This window comes from Bufo bufo, chromosome 1 (genome assembly GCF_905171765.1).
Source record: "Bufo bufo chromosome 1, aBufBuf1.1, whole genome shotgun sequence".
In the NCBI taxonomy this organism is placed as follows: domain Eukaryota; kingdom Metazoa; phylum Chordata; class Amphibia; order Anura; family Bufonidae; genus Bufo; species Bufo bufo.
In genome coordinates, this window is record NC_053389.1 from 678,618,943 (window position 1) to 678,636,591 (window position 17,649).

The following is a 17,649-nucleotide window of genomic DNA, read 5'->3' on the forward strand; positions in this document are numbered from 1 at the left end:
CGCCCCTGTTCCCTTACATTATCCTGAGAGAAGAGAACGACCCCCTTTTCACCGTACTTGCTCCTAAGCCAGCAGAACTGCCTGATAAATATATATGTATTTGCAAATGTAGATGTATTTTCCTGCTTTGCATTATTTTTGTCTTTCAGGTGCAGTATCCAGCTGGGCAGGGCCCTTCCATGTTGCGCCGAGGCCGGGCAACGTTGTAGCATGGGGGTATGTAGTGTCCCACTAGGTAGGCGTGGGCACTACACAAGGGTCAATTGGGTGATGTGTTACTTCTGCTCACAAGGGACAGTAATATTACATTTAACTGTGCACTTTAATGTATTTTCTATGTGTTTTTATATGCAATATTTTCCCTGTGTCATGCATAGCAGGTCTAAGAGGGTGTAGTTAGGCATCCTAGACACTAGAGGGAGATAGGGAGCCCCTAGTATAAATGTTCAGGCCCAGACAGGGAGGAGTTAGGTCATAGTCAGGAGTCTGTGGAGACAGAAGTGAGAAGGCACCAGCCAGAGATATGCTGAGGGCCTCCTCCTGACATGCAGCTAGATAGTCCGGGTTTCTAGTTGCCCTAGGAGGCTAGGAAGAGTACAGCCTGCCTGGAGACCAGTAATCCAACCGACACAGATGAGACACCCCAGTAGTAGGAGAGCACCTCCTGGGAGCAACCTGCAGTATCCCTCACAGCAAGGACCATACCACAAGTACAGATAAGTAACCTGAGGGGCAGAAGTGTTTAATATAAAGCAAGTGCCAATACTGGAGGAAGGAATTCATATACCAAGGATTTAAGCCAGCAATTAGGCATCCGGGCCTTGGGATCCAGCCAGCTAGAATAGCTGAGGGGATAGAGCAGCATTGTACTGCAAAGCATTAACTGTGTACCCTCCAAGTATCTTGCAAGATTAATACCTGCCATTATTGTGAAGTAAACCTGCTGTGCATTTGTACTGTCAAGGACTGCATTATCATCTACTGCAACTGCTTGTATAAAGTTGGACTGTTTCCTGAAGTAAAGCAACGTTTGGTTTACCAACTGCGTACTCTATTAATACTCCTACAAATCGGTGTGCCACCGTTACAGGCACTGGCGTCACGAATCTTAAAGGGACCTTGCCTCAGGCACTCAAAACACCTGCAACATCCAGGGCACCTCACCCAACATCAGGCCAGGTTTCTACATCCAGAGTGTGCCCCAGAGGAACTTGTGTCTACCTCTCATTCACTGCCGCATGCCTGCCCAGGGTTCTCCTCCAAAAAGTGAGTAACCCTCGATTGCCCATAACCGTGACCTCACTGTCGCTATACCCTGCAGGTCTGGTGTGCTGCACAAATAAAGAATGTTGTTGCCAAATTTAAAATACATGACGTATCTTTAGCTTTATATGGCGCACCTGAATGTAAGACTCACCCCAGGTTTAGAGGAGGAAAATAATAAAAAAAATATTTTCAACCAAAAGATGGGCTAAAACATGTGCAGTACATGGGTGCATACCTATGGATGAAGGGGGTTATAGTCATATAATATAAACACTGTCCAGTGTACCGTAATTCACCTGTGTTATAACCCCCCTCATCCATAGGAATGCACCCATGTACTGCAGTACATGGGTGTGTTCCTCTAGATGAGGGGGCTTATGGTAACATTTAATATACACAGGTCAATTATGGTACAATCCCTGGAGAGTGTTAATATTAAATGTGACTATAACCCCCCTCATCCATAGAAATTCATCCATGCACTGCTGCACATGGGTGTATTCCTATGAATGAAGGGGGTTATAGTCACATTTAATGCAAACACTTAGGCCAATAATAGTACAGCTCCTGGACAGTGTTTATATTAAGTGTGACTATAACCCCCCTCATCCTAAAGAGTGCACCCATGTACTGCAGTACATGGGTGTATTCCTATAGATGAGGAGAGGTTATAGCCATATGTAATACATATTTGTCCAGGTCGGCCCTTGAGCTTCCCTTCTTTATATCCAGGCTGTCACTCACCAAGTCTCAGGTAGAGACAGCCCAGTAGTCCCAGGGGAAAGCAGTGCTGACGAGCAGTCGGTGGCGGCGAGCGGTCGGGCAACTGACTAAACTGATTGGTGGAGGCGGCAGAGCAGCAGTTCCCGCCGTGCTCACCACCAATCAGCTCAACATACAGGGCAGCAGTGGCGAAGCCGTCACAGTAGGGGAGGGAGGTGTGGTGCGGAGGACAGCACAGCGTCAGTGCTGCTAAGCAACAGCAGACTGAACGCTCACACGTCCTATTAAACATGCGTTCTGGCGGCATTCCGCTTCAATGACCGCCGCCCGCCCCACACTTCCTACTAGAGGGCGCCGCCTCACATTATTAACACTGGAGGTGCGTCTCTAGATAACAGCCTGCAATGTGACGGCCATATTTCTGGGCACGTTCGCTTTATAAGACGCATTGACTGACTTCTTCCCCCCAATTTTGGGGGGAAAAGTGTGTCTTATAAAGTGAAAATTACGATAAATTATAATAAACACAGACATAGACATGTTAGATTTCTCATAATTGGGGTCATTTATCAAACTGGTGTAAAGTACAACTGGCTTAGTTGCCCATAGCAACTAATCAGATTCCACCTTTCATTTTCAAAAAGAGCTGTCTAAAATTTAAAGTGGAATCTGGTGATTCTAGGGACCCCCAAATGTCCCTATAGTGTCTACAGTAATTATAATGTCCCCTAGAGTGCCCCCAGTAATAATAACATCCTATATTGTGCTCCAGGTAATAATGCCTGTACAGTGTCCCTGAAAACTAATGTCCCCTAATATGTCCTTGTAATCGAAATGCCCCTATAGTTCCTACCCAATAGCAACATCCCCCACACTACCCCCATATAGTAGTTTGCCCCCACAGTATTAATTACCCCCACGGTAGTAATTTTCCCCCATACTGCCCCCACAGTATTAATTGTCCCCCACACTGCTCCCACAGTATTAATTCCCCCCACACTAGTAATTTGCCCCCACGTAGTAGTTTGCTCCCCATGTAGTAGTTTTCCCCCCACTGTCCCTTCATTAATATTCTCCTGTGCCCCCCAGTAATGTCCCCCAAAGTTGGCACACAAAAAAATAAAAGCTAATACTTACCTGTGTCCCAGTCGGCACTCACTAGTAGATGGTAGGTAGGCGCACTGCGCACACACGCATGTGCTGCGTCCGGGCACAAGCGCTCGATGCCGTCACCTGCCCTGGGATTTTTCTACTGCATAGGCTTCAGGCCTATTAGGCCTGAAGCCTATAGCGGTGATCGGGGGTCAGGGAACTATGCGCTCCCGTGCCCCGCCGTAGTTTGTGGGCGTTTGGGTCGGCGTTGGGCCCACCATCGATGCCGGGCCCGGGATTACAGACCCAAACGCCCCAATTATAATCCGCCACTGGTAGTGACAACGCTTAGTGTGAACAAGGGCTGGCCAGAAATACTAGTTTATGTTCAAATACGGCATGCGATATCCGAGAGACGTGCCCATAGGCTTTCATAGCTATATGTGCCCAGTCACCAGGGCAGGGCCAGTTCTCCCTTGTGTACAGCTCCCTCGCACACAGCCATACCTCTGGTACACTGCCGGCTGCCAGTCTCCCGACACCCGCTCATCATGTACGGGCTTATACTGCGAGGCACTGTCGTGATAGATGTGGCTCATCGTGACAGCAGCTAACAGCGCTCAAGCTGGAAAGAGACAGCGGTCAGATACTGAAGGAAGCAGGGAAGTGGCCCGGGGTAGGGGCTTATATAGAAACCGTAGGGTGCGGGGCCTTCCATGCGCTCCGGGCCCCCCTGTGCCACGGGCCCCATAGCAACAGCGTGGTTTGCCTATATTGACAGTACGCCACTGGATCACTTGCAGGGGTGCACCACCAATGAGGCCAGGTGAGGCGATCGCCTCAGGAAGCACCAAGTAGGGGCAAGAGAGGGGCAACTGAAGGGCCATGGGCAATGAGCGCCCTCATTGTGGCAAAGGGGATATGTTAAGAAATTGCTATGAGAGGGGGGGCGCGTTTCAGTTTTCTCCTAAGGCAGCAGAAAGGCTAGGTGCACCCCTGATCACTTGGCTTTAATGCCCCTGTCCAAGAAATGAAATAGTGAGTGGTGCAGTTTGCAGAGCCTCAGTACAATTACAGCAGTTGTTTATAAAGCACCATGACAGGTTTGTTGGCATAAATGACATTCACAGTGCATGTTGTTACAATGAGCCCTGGTTTCCCATTAACAAAATGCAACTGACTTATCAAAGATTTGCCGTTTAGAAAAATTGTAGTAAACAACACTTGAAACAGAAGAATAATGACAGAAAGAGACCACATGGTCCATCTACGTTAGTCTGCCCTATATTATCTCCTTTTTATTTTTCTCTTGCGAGAAAAAAACCTGCCAGGCAGGTTACCAGCTACAAAAGTGAATAGCTAGCTCCATATGTATCAACATAAATCCCTTTGGTGAATAGTTGGCTGCTGTCCAGCTGTCCCAGGCAGGCGCGGGCGTCGCTCCACTGTCTCTGTGTATTTTGGGACTAGTGCTCAGTGAACTTCCTTTCAGCACTGATAGAGTTAATCCTTCCCTTTTGCCCCCTGTCCAGCTGATGACTAAGGTGCTGATCAGCCTCCCATTTAGGCTAGGTCTACACAACGACATTTGTCGCACCAATGTCGCGCGACAATTTTTATAATGATAGTCTACGGTGTCGCACTGCAACATGCGACATACTGTGACTGCGATGCAACAGTCACAAAGAATCCATTCGAGAAGGATTTTTCTGCGACTGTCGCGTCGCAGTCACAGCATGTCGCATGTTGCAGTGAAACACCATAGACTATCATTATAAAAATAGTCGTGCAACATTGGTGCGACAAATGTTGCAGTGTAGTTGTGCCCTATCTGTCGCGCGACAAATGTCGTCGTGTAGACCTAGCCTAAGTTGGGCTGTGGATCCACCTCCTCGCCTGAGCTTTGAGGTTTTCTAGTCTCTAGTAACCAGCAAAGGTGTGATCTGACTCAGTGGCGTAGGGATCGCCATAGCAACCATAGCAGTGGCTATGGGGCCCTACGCCACTGGGGGCCCGTCCAGGCCACCTTCTGTTGATTTTTTTATTTTATTTTTATTTACATACACACCACACACAGGCAGCCAGGCCCGAGCCGCGGACCGCCCGCCCACTACACTAGACTAGTGTAGTGGGCGGGGCTCGGGCCTGGCTGGGGAGGAGTCAGGACTGGAGCAGGGCGCACGCAGGGCCGGGCTCACACAGTGGCTGGGGTCGGGGAAGCTCCAGCCAGGCCACTGAGTAACTCAGAAGATCCGATGGTATATTCTAACCCCCAGGCGTTCCCATGGTGAGGGGGACGCTTGCCTGGGGGTTAGAATATACCATCGGATCTGAGTTTTCACAAGCTCAGTGAGATCGTAAAAACTCAAATCCGATGGTATAATCTAACCCCCAGGTGTTCCCATCGCGACAGGGATGCTTGCCTGGGGGTTAGAATATACAAGGGCCACGCCGCTCACAGGAGTATATTTATAAACTAATCAGTAACTAACTATTTTAACTTTAATCATTGACATTGCTGATCTCTTTACTGGGATATCTTACTCTGTCTTAGCTCCGGTAACAGCAGGCAGTGCGGGAGGGCGGCGCTCACTCTCTGACGTGACGCGCCGCCTAGTGGGAGGAGCAGGCGCGTGACATCAGTGAGTGAGCGCCGCCCTCCCGCACTGCCTGCTGTTACCGGAGCTAAGACAGAGTAAGATATCCCAGTAAAGAGATCAGCAATGTCAATGATTAAAGTTAAAGTTACTGATTAGTTTATAAATGTACTCATGTGAGCGTCGGGGAGGGGGATCTGTGGATGTTACTATTTAGGGGAGGGGGATCTGTGGATGGCACTATTTAGGCAGTGGCGTCGCCAGGGGGGGCCAGAGGGGGCCACGGCCCCCCCTACATCATGCTGTGCCCTCCCCATGTGCCCCCCCAACTAAAATGCCCCCCCCCCCAAGTGAGCCGCCGCCGGGCACAGGGAGATGAGCGCTTCCATTGCGCTCATCTCCATTGTAATCTGCCTGTGCCAGCGGAGGTGCAGGGGAGGGAGAGGCGTGTCCCTTCCCCTTCCTCTGATAGGCTGCAGGCACTAGGCCGGCAGCCTATCAGAGGCCGGCGCGGGCGGCGCGATGACGTCATTGCGCCGCCTGAGCCTTACAGCGCGGGACACAGGAAGAGTCTGTATCGCATCGCTGACACTGAGGTAAGTATAAGTGTTTTTTTTTGTTTTTTTTTACAATAGTGTTACTGGCACATTGGGGGGCTTATTACAATGGGGGGGCTTATTACAATGGGGGGGAGACTTAATACTGGCACATGATGGGGGGACTTAAAACTGGCACACGATGATGGGGGGGACTTAATACTGGCACATGATGATGGGGGGGACTTAATACTGGCACATGATGATGGGGGGGACTTAATACTGGCACATGATGATGGGGGGGACTTAATACTGGCACATGATGATGGGGGGACTTAATACTGGCACATGATGGGGGGGACTTAATACTGGCACATGATGATGGGGGGACTTAATACTGGCACATGATGGGGGGGACTTAATACTGGCACATGAAGGGGGGGACTTAATACTGGCACATGATGATGGGGGGACTTAATACTGGCACATGATGGGGGGGACTTAATACTGGCACATGATGATGGGGGGGACTTAATACTGGCACATGATGATGGGGGGGACTTAATACTGGCACATGATGATGGGGGGACTTAATACTGGCACATGATGATGGGGGGGACTTAATACTGGCACATGATGATGGGGGGGACTTAATACTGGCACATGATGGGGGGGACTTAATACTGGCACATGATGGGGGGGCTTAATACTGGCACATGATGGGGGGGCTTAATACTGGCACATGATGGGGGGGCTTAATACTGGCACATGATGGGGGGGGGCTTAATACTGGCACGTAATGGGGGGCACTAAGAAGGGGTATTTTATACTTGCAAATTATGGGGGACACTGAGGGCATCCACTGGGGCACGATATATGGGGCATTTTATACTGGCACATTATGGGGGGCACTAGCAGGAAGGGGGGAGAGGAGCACTATGGAGGCATTTACTGGGGCACTATATAGGGGTATTTTATACTGGCACATTATGGGGGACATTAGCTCAACTGGGGGCATAAGGGGGTATGTTTTGCACATTTTAAGGAGAATTATTTCTACTGGGGGGCATTATGGTGGGTTTTATTACTCCCCATGGTATGACCCCCTAGTAGCAGCACCAGCCTCTCTCTGCTCTGCTATTTCTCTGCCCCTTCTCCAAATCCTTATTATAAAATCTTTCTCATTAGGATAAAACACAACATCAGCTCCGCCGAGCCCCCAAGCCAAGTGTTGAAGTGGCGTCCGAGATCCCCAAGGGCCAAGCCAAGTAGCTGTAAGTGTTCATGTGAAATATGTTTATTTTATATATGCACACTCCTGTGAGAGGCGGGGAGGGAGATCTGTGGATGACACTGTTATAGGGAGGGAGATCTGTGGATGACACTGTTATGGAGGGGGAAATGGGGATGACACTGTCATGGGTGGATCTGTGGATGACACATATAGCATAAGATGCTATATACGGTATGTGGCATCCACAGATCCCCCCCATAGCAATGTCATCCACAGATCCCCCTCTTTATAAAAGTGTCATCCACAGACAGCTGGACTTTTCTTCCCTGTTGCGGTTTTAGGTATTGGGTAAAGTATTGCAGCATTTCTAAGGGTACTTGTGTAAATGTATCGTTGTTATAGCTGCCCCCCCTACTTTTGTCCTGGCCCCCAGTGTGCCCCCCCAAAATTTGAAAGCTAGAGACGCCACTGTATTTAGGGGAGGGAGATCTGTGGATGTCACTGTTTAGGGGAGGGGGGATCTGTGGATGGCACTGTTTAGGGGAGGGGGGATCTGTGGATGGCACTATTTAGGGGAGGGGATCTGTGGATGGCACTATTTAGGGGAGGGGGATCTGTGGATGGCACTATTTAGGGGAGGGGGATCTGTGGATGGCACTGTTTAGGGGAGGGGAATCTGTGGATGGCACTATTTAGGGGAGGGGGATCTGTGGATGGCACTGTTTAGGGGAGGGGGGATCTGTGGATGGCACTATTTAGGGGAGGGAGATCTGTGGATGACACTGTTTAGGGGAGGGGGATCTGTGGATGGCACTATTTAGGGGAGGGGGATCTGTGGATGGCACTGTTTAGGGGAGGGGGATATGTGGATGGCACTGTTTAGAGGAGGGGGATCTGTGGATGGCACTTTTTAGGGGAGGGGGATCTGCGGATGACACTGTTTAGGGGAGGGGGGATCTGTGGATGGCACTATTTAGGGGAGGAGGATCTGTGGATGGCACTGTTTAGGTGAGGGGGATCTGTGGATGGCACTATTTAGGGGAGGGGGATCTGTGGATGGCACAGTTTAGGGGAGGGGGATCTGTGGATGGCACTATTTAGGGGAGGGGGATCTGTTGATGGCACTATTTAGGGGAGGGGATCTGTGGATGGCACGGGGGGGGGGCCATAATTTTTTTTTGCTATGGGGTCCATGCATTTCTAGCTACGCCTGACTACCTATGTACCGTACCTTGACTGTCTACCGTTTCTGCTCCTTGCCGACTTCCCCAACATTGGAACAGCTACCTGGACTACAGATGTATTCAGCCTGCCCCAACCTTGGAATTGCTATGTGGAATATCCTGCAGTCAGCCTGCCCTAACTTTTGACTGTTTTTAGACTACACCTATTGCCTGAGTGCTAGATGCTTGGCACCAGTGCCTCTGTCCCCCATGGGTCAGCTGTCAACTACACCAGGACTACTCCAGGAGGTTACTGCATTGTTGGTTTCCTGTAGCAAAGTTCAGATCCATGTATAGGAGTTAAAGAGTTAATACCAGGAAACAACCAGGACAACAACCTTAGGTTTAGCCCAAAGTCGAACTGGCTTGTTGGCACAGTGGGTCAAAACCCACTGTGTGTTACAGAAAGCTACAACAGAAAATCAGACTGACACAAACCAAAGCAGTACAGCAGTTACTAGAATACATTTATATGTGGCAGAAATGTCTGCAACTTTTCTATTTATATAAATGGGGCTTAGAGAAATTCATGTGCTTGCAGCAAGAACATCTTGATTCACATGAATGGAACTGATTTTCAGTTCCAAACAAATCTGTGATATGTGAATACACACTAAAGCTTCTTCATGGAGCAGTCTGTGAAAATGCCTTGCTCACATTTATAGCTATGCCATATTCTTACAGGGTTTTTTTAATGAATGGATTGAAGAGTTTGTATGAGATTAAAACATGGCTACCTTCTTCTCCAAAAAACAGTGCCACTTTTTTCAATAGAGCATGTTTAGTATTGCAGCTCGCTCAGCTCAGCATCATTTAGGTACCTGAACAGTGGTGGCCAGTTCTCATTGTTCGCCCGCGAACACATGCGGGCTGCCATCTTTTCTCACAAGTCCGGCGAGGCACAGGTAAGACACAGCCGTTCGAGGGTGTATATCTTTGTTCTAGATGTGAGCAAATTACCCGTTTGGAATCGCAGATCGAGTCTCTAAATGGGCAAGTTGCAACACTGAGAGGCATTGATAATTTGCAAAAGAGTTTGCTTCTCACCGAGCAAGCACTCTTTGGGGTAGATGAGGGGGAGGGTGACAGAGAGGAGGCTGAGGAAAGTGAGGTAGCTAGCTGGGTAAAAGTTAGAAAGCGGGGTAGAGGGAAGAGTGCCAGGGAGGCTAGCCCTGATCTGACACACCCCAACAAGTTTGCACGTTTGGCAGATGAGGGGGATGTCAGTCCGGGGACGGCACTGCTGCAGCCAGACACTTCCTCTGCCAGTCAGGGGAATGTCAGCTCCAGTAAGCAGGGAACCAGGAGTGCAGGGCAGGCCAGACAGGTGCTGGTAGTGGGAGACTCCATTATTAGGGGAACAGATAGGGAAATCTGTCACAAAGACCGTGATCGCCGAACAGTGTGCTGTCTTCCTGGCGCTAGAGTTCGACACATCGCAGATCGGGTTGACAGATTACTGGGAGGGGCTGGAGACGATCCAGCGGTCATGGTCCATATCGGAACCAATGACAAAGTTAGAGGTAGGTGGAAAGTCCTTAAAAATGATTTCAGGGATTTAGGTCAAAAGCTGAGGGCAAGGACCTCTAAGGTAGTATTTTCCGAAATACTGCCTGTACCACGAGCCACACAAGAAAGGCAATGGGAGATTAGGGAGATTAACAAGTGGCTCAAGAACTGGTGTAGGATGGAGGGGTTTGGGTTCCTGGAGAACTGGGCCGATTTTTCTATCGGCAACAGGCTCTATCGTAGGGACGGGCTGCACCTCAATGGGGAAGGGGCAGCTGTGCTGGGGAGAAAGATGGCTAGAAGGTTGGAGGAGTGTTTAAACTAGGGACTGGGGGGGAGGGTAATTACGTTATAGGAGGGGAAGATAGTGCAGATAGAGACCGGGGGCAAGGTAATAAGAATGGGGGAGGAATGGAAGGAGGGACTAGAACAATTCAGAAGGAAAGGTGTAGGGTAAAAAATATACATAAACCTCTCAAATGTATGTATACTAATGCCAGAAGCCTGACTAATAAAACTGGTGAACTGGAATTAGTGATGTGTGAGGAGGACTATGACATAGTGGGAATAACTGAGACATGGCTGGATGATAGCTATGACTGGGCAGTTAATGTACAAGGTTACAGTCTGTTTAGAAAGGATCGTCAAAACCGGAGAGGGGGAGGGGTCTGCCTTTATATAAAGTCCTGTCTAAAGCCCACAGTCCGAGAAGATATAAGTGAGGGACATGAACATGTGGAGTCACTATGGGTAGAGATACATGGAGCTAAAAACAACAATAAATTACTAATAGGAGTTTACTATAAACCACCTAATATACCAGAGTCCACAGAAAATCTACTACTAAACGAGATAGACGAGGCGGCAAATCATAATGAGGTGGTTATTATGGGGGACTTCAACTACCCAGATATAGACTGGGAAACTGAAACTTGTATATCTCATAAGGGAAACAGGTTCATGGCTATAACCAAAGACAATTACCTCTCCCAACTGGTTCAGGACCCGACTAGAGGGACGGCCATACTGGACTTAGTATTAACCAATAGACCTGACAAAACAACAGACGTGCAGGTCGGGGGACACCTGGGAAATAGTGACCATAAAGTAATAACCTTCCAATTATCATTCAAAAGAGCGTTTCTACAGGGAGGAACAAAAATACCAAACTTCAAAAAAGCTAAATTTAGCCAACTAAGAGAGGCCATAGGCCAAACTAACTGGGACAAAGTCCTCACAAATACAGACACAAAATGGGATATCTTTAAAAACATCCTAAAAACTCATTGTCAGAGGTACATACCGTATGGTAATAAAAGGTTAAGAAACAAAAATAAACCAATGTGGATAAATAGAACTGTAAAGAAAGCAATAAATGACAAAAAGAAAGCATATAAAACACTAAAACAGGAGGGTTGCACGGAAGCACTGAAAAACTATAAGGAAAAAAATAGAACATGTAAAAAACAAATAAAAGCGGCCAAACTAGAGACCGAGAGATTAATTGCCAAAGAGAGTAAAACCAACCCTAAAATGTTCTTCAATTATATAAATGTTAAAAAGTATAAAGCTGAAGGTGTTGGCCCTTTAAAGAGTAATGAGGGGGGAGTCGCAGAGAGCGACGAGGAGAAAGCAAAGCTGTTAAATATTTTTTTCTCCAATGTATTCACTGAGGAAAATAAATTGTCAGATGACATGCAGAATGCAAAAATAAATTCCCCATTAAAAGTGTCCTGTCTGACCCAGGAAGAAGTACATCAGCGGCTTAAAAAGATTAAAATAGACAAATCGCCAGGACCGGATGGCATACACCCCCGTATCCTAAAGGAATTAAGTAATGTCCTAGCCAGACCCTTATTTCTGATATTTGCAGACTCTATACTGACAGGGAATGTCCCACAGGATTGGCGCGTGGCATATGTGGTGCCAATATTCAAAAAGGGGCCAAAAACAGAGCCTGGAAACTATAGGCCGGTAAGTTTAACATCTGTTGTGGGTAAACTGTTTGAAGGTTTTCTGAGAGATGCTATATTAGAGCATCTCAACGGAAATAAGCAAATAACGCCATATCAGCATGGCTTCGTGAGGGATCGGTCATGTCAAACTAATTTAATCAGTTTCTATGAGGAGGTAAGTTCTAGACTTGACAGCGGCGAATCAATGGATGTCGTATATCTGGACTTCTCCAAAGCATTTGACACTGTACCGCATAAAAGGTTAGTATATAAAATGAGAATGCTCGGACTGGGAGAAAACATCTGTATGTGGGTAAGTAACTGGCTGAGTGATAGAAAACAGAGGGTGGTTATTAACGGTACACATTCAGATTGGGTCACTGTCACTAGTGGGGTACCTCAGGGGTCAGTATTGGGCCCTATTCTCTTCAATATATTTATTAATGATCTTGCAGAAGGCTTGCATAGTAAAGTATCAATTTTCGCAGATGACACTAAACTGTGTAAAGTAATTTACACTGAAGAGGACAGTATACTACTACAGAGGGATCTGGATAGATTGGAGGCTTGGGCAGATAAGTGGCAGATGAGGTTTAACACTGATAAATGTAAGGTTATGCACATGGGAAGGAAAAATGCAAGTCACCCGTACATACTAAATGGTAAAACACTCGGTAACACTGACATGGAAAAGGATCTAGGAATTTTAATAAACAGCAAACTAAACAGCAAAAACCAGTGTCAGGCAGCTGCTGCCAAGGCCAACAAGATAATGGGTTGCATCAAAAGGGGCATAGATTCCCGTGATATGAACATAGTCCTACCACTTTACAAATCGCTAGTCAGACCACACATGGAGTACTGTGTACAGTTCTGGGCTCCTGTAAACAAGGCAGACATAGCAGAGCTAGAGAGGGTTCAGAGGAGGGCAACTAAAGTAATAACTGGAATGGGGCAACTACAGTACCCTGAAAGATTATCAAAATTAGGGTTATTCACTTTAGAAAAAAGACGACTGAGGGGAGATCTAATTAATATGTATAAATATATCAGGGGTCAGTACAGAGATCTATCCCATCAGCTATTTATCCCCAGGACTGTGACTGTGACGAGGGGACATCCTCTGCGTCTGGAGGAAAGAAGGTTTGTACACAAACATAGAAGAGGATTCTTTACGGTAAGAGCAGTGAGACTATGGAACTCTCTGCCTGAGGAGGTGGTGATGGTGAGTACAATAAAGGAATTCAAGAGGGGCCTGGATGTGTTTCTAGAGCGTAATAATATTACAGGCTATAGCTACTAGAGAGGGGTCGTTGATCCAGGGAGTTATTCTGATTGGAGTCGGGAAGAAATTTTTTATTCCCCTAAAGTGGTGAAAATTGGCTTCTACCTCACAGGGTTTTTTGCCTTCCTCTGGATCAACTTGCAGGATAACAGGCCGAACTGGATGGACAAATGTCTTTTTTCGGCCTTATGTACTATGTTACTATGTTACTATGTTACCTGTGCCTGTGCGCGAGCCGGTCTGAAATCAAATGCGGTCACCGGGAGCAGGCAGTTCCGAGAACAGCCGCCGGGGGCCTTCATTGGGCTGTTCTCGGAACTGCCTGCTCCCGGTGATCGCATTTGTTTCAGACCGGCCTCCCCGGACTTGTGAGAAAAGATGGCAGCTCACATTTGTTCGCGGGCGAACAATGCGAACAGGCCATCACTGTACCTGAATGGGCCTTAAAGGGGTTACCCAACTCCTATAATGGCCTCCCTAAATGCCCAGTCCCTTCAGATAGGTTAAAGTTACCATGCTCCCAGACTCCCGCCTCGCTCCTGCTCCCACATCTACCCGCTGCAGCCCACGGCAGGGAGGAGCCTCCCTACCATTGCGGGTGACAATAGGGAGGAGAAGATGCAGCGGTGGCTGTGCGGAGAGCATGAGCGACGTTGGTGCCGGGGAACGGGGTACATGTCATATTATTTTGCGGTGCGGACATACCATGGACCCATTCAAGTTGAATGGGTCCGCCCGCTGCACGTATGTTGCCCATGCATTGGGGACCGCAATTGCGGTCCCCAATGCATTGAACGGCCGCACAATGGCCATGTGCATGAGGCCTAAGGAGAATATTCACATAATCAGCTAATGAAGCATGGCATTTTGGATTTTTCAGCTATAAGGTTGCCTATGAGTCCAAAAGAAACAAAATTCATATGACACATATGCAACTGAAGCCCTGTTCTGGTACAGTAGGGAATGACAGAGTCTTATGGGTACCATATGTGGGGATTCGCTCTGGTAGGCAGGGTGAGTGGATGCAGTACAGAGGCACAAAAACAGTGCTTTACCAGACTTCAATGTTTATTCACACTTGGCAGGTATCACAAAACAGAAAAAACAACTTCACCTTTGTTTTAAGTCCTGGTGTTTAGTTCACACCATGCTGCGGGTACCACGTATATACAGGGTGGGCCATTTATATGGATACACCTTAATAAAATGGGAATGGTTGGAGATATTAACTTCCTGTTTGTGGCATATTAGTATATGTGAGGGGGGAAACTTTTCAAGATGGGTGGTGACCATGGCGGCCATTTTGAATTCAGCCATTTTGAATCCAACTTTTGTTATTTCAATAGAAAGAGGGTCATGTGACACATCAAACTTATTGGGAATTTCACATGAAAAACAATGGTGTGCTTGGTTTTAACGTAACTTTATTCTTTCATGAGTTATTTACAAGTTTCTCTTTGTTTACAGCCATTGACATGTCGCCGAGGTTAACACGTGAGGAGCGGATAGAAATTGTGTTGATGTCTGGTGAACGCAGTAACCGGGTCATTGCAGCAGATTTCAATGCAAGACACCCTACGAGACCACCCATCTCCCATGCTACAGTTAGCAAACTGCTTGCTAAGTTTCGTGAAACTGGTTCAATGTTGGATTTGCCAAAATGTGGACGCATTAAATCTGTCTCTAATGAAGAAACATCAGTGGCTGTCCTAGCTTCATTCAGCAAGAGCCCACAGCGTAGCACTCGCCGCATGTCACTGGAGAGTGGCATTAGTCGAACATCCCTTCGGCGGATATTAGCTACTTACAAATGGCACCCTTACAAACTCCAGCTACTGCAGCATCTCAACGAGGATGACCCAGATCGGCGCACTGAATTTGCAGAATGGGCAAAACAAAGATTTGAACAGGACCCTCAGTTTACGCAGAAGATTTTGTTCAGTGATGAGGCAAACTTTTATGTGAATGGTGACATTAACAAACAAAACCACCACTATTGGTCTGACACTAACCCACATTGGATAGATCCCTCCAAGACTGTTGGAACAAAAAAATTGATGGTATGGTGTGGTATATGGGGTACAAAGATAGTGGAGCCATTCTTCATCAATGGAAACCTCAAGGCCACTGGATATGTGAAATTGCTACATGATGATGTGTTTCCCTCTTTATGCACTGAAGCTGGCACATTCCCTGAGTTTTTCCAGCAAGATGGTGCACCACCACATTATGGGTGTCAGGTCCGAGCATTCCTAGATGAACAGTTTCCTGGAAAGTGGATTGGTCATCGTGGGCCAGTTGAATGGCCCCAAAGGTCTCCTGATCTGACCCCCTTAGACTTTTATCTTTGGGGTCATCTGAAGGCAATTGTCTATGCTGTGAAGATACGAGATGTGCAGCACCTGAAACTACGGATACTGGAAGCCTATGCTAGCATTTCTCCTGCGGTGTTGCTATCAGTGTGTGAAGAGTGGGAGAAGAGGGTTGCATTGACAATCCAACACAATGGGCAGCACATTGAACACATTTTATGAGTGGTCAGAAACTTGTAAATAACTAATGAAAGAATAAAGTTACGGTAAAACCAAGCACACCATTGTTTTTCTTGTGAAATTCCCAATAAGTTTGATGTGTCACATGACCCTCTTCCTATTGAAAAAACAAAAGTTGGATTCAAAATGGCCGACTTAAAAATGGCCGCCATGGTCACCACCCATCTTGAAAAGTTTCCCCCCTCACATATACTAATGTGCCACAAACAGGAAGTTAATATCACCAACCATTCTCATTTTATTAAGGTGTATCCATATAAATTGCCCACCCTGTAGATCAAGTCCTGGTGTTCAGTCCACACCCTGTTGCAGGTACCGCGTGTACTGGTCAAGTCCTGGTGTGTGTTCACACCTTGCCACAGATCCGCTCAAAGGGTTCAAGTCAACAACTGAACAAAGTCGACCTGTCCTCCCAGACAGGTTGCAAACATCCACATAGGTACAAACAGCTTAAGGCCTCATGCACACGACCGTATGTATATTTTGCGGTCTGCAAAAAACGGATCCGCAAAAAATACAGATGACGTCCGTGATGCGGACAATAATAGGACATGTTCTATTTTTTTGCAGAACGGAAATACGGACATACAGAAACGGAATGCACACGGAGTACCTTCCGTTTTTTTTGCGGACCCATTGAAATGAATGATTCCGTATACGATCTGCAAAAAAAACGGAACGGACCTGGAAAGAAAATATGTTTATGCACAAAGGGGCATGAGCCCTAACACAGAGACCTTGCCCACACTCTAGCTGCTTTTAATGAGAGTTGGGCGTCCGCATAGCCCTGCCCGGCAAGTGAAATCCGGCCTGGTGCTTGACCTCACCTTGCTGCAATCAGTCTCTGCAGCATATGCTGGGAGGAAAATACCTCCCATCTACTAACAGACCCTTCACTGTGTCAAACATATTACACTTAAGGCCTCATGCACACGGCCGGCAACTTGCGGTCCCCAATGCACGGGCAACATCCATGCGGCGGCCGGGACGGATCAAAACCCATTCGACTTGAATAGGTCCGTAATCTGTCCGCATCGTAAAAAGAATAGAACATGTAGTGCTTCCGTGGGGTTCCGTGCCTCGGATTGCAACAACAGCCGTGTGCATGAGGCCTAAAACAGCTGGTGGCTAGAATGGAGCTGTAGTATGGATATAAGCTCGATCCCTTAAAGGGGTATTGCCATCTCAGACACTGGTGGCATTTCACTAGGAAATGCTACCAACGTCAGATAGGTATGTATCCCCCAAAGTGAAGGACTTCTGAAAATAGCGTGCTCGGCTATTTTTGAAACTCCCATATAAGTGCATAAAGGGAATAAAAAGCACACAGTGCATGCTCCTTTGCTTCAGGGGCCCTGTTCTGGATATAGGACCAGGTACCAAAGGTGGAACCCACACCTATCTGACATTGGTGGCATATCCTAGTGATATTCCACCAATATCTGAGATGGCTAGAACCAGGGGTGGGATTCAAATTTTTACCAACAGGTTTCCTACTCAACGACGGACATGCGGCATCACGACACATGTTTACATATACATACACCATATATACAGTATGCAACACACATACATGGTACTCATACATAAATACACCATATATACACTACACACACATACCGCCCAACTAAGGAGCTTAACTATCAGCGGTGCGCAAAGCAATGGAAGTGAACATCT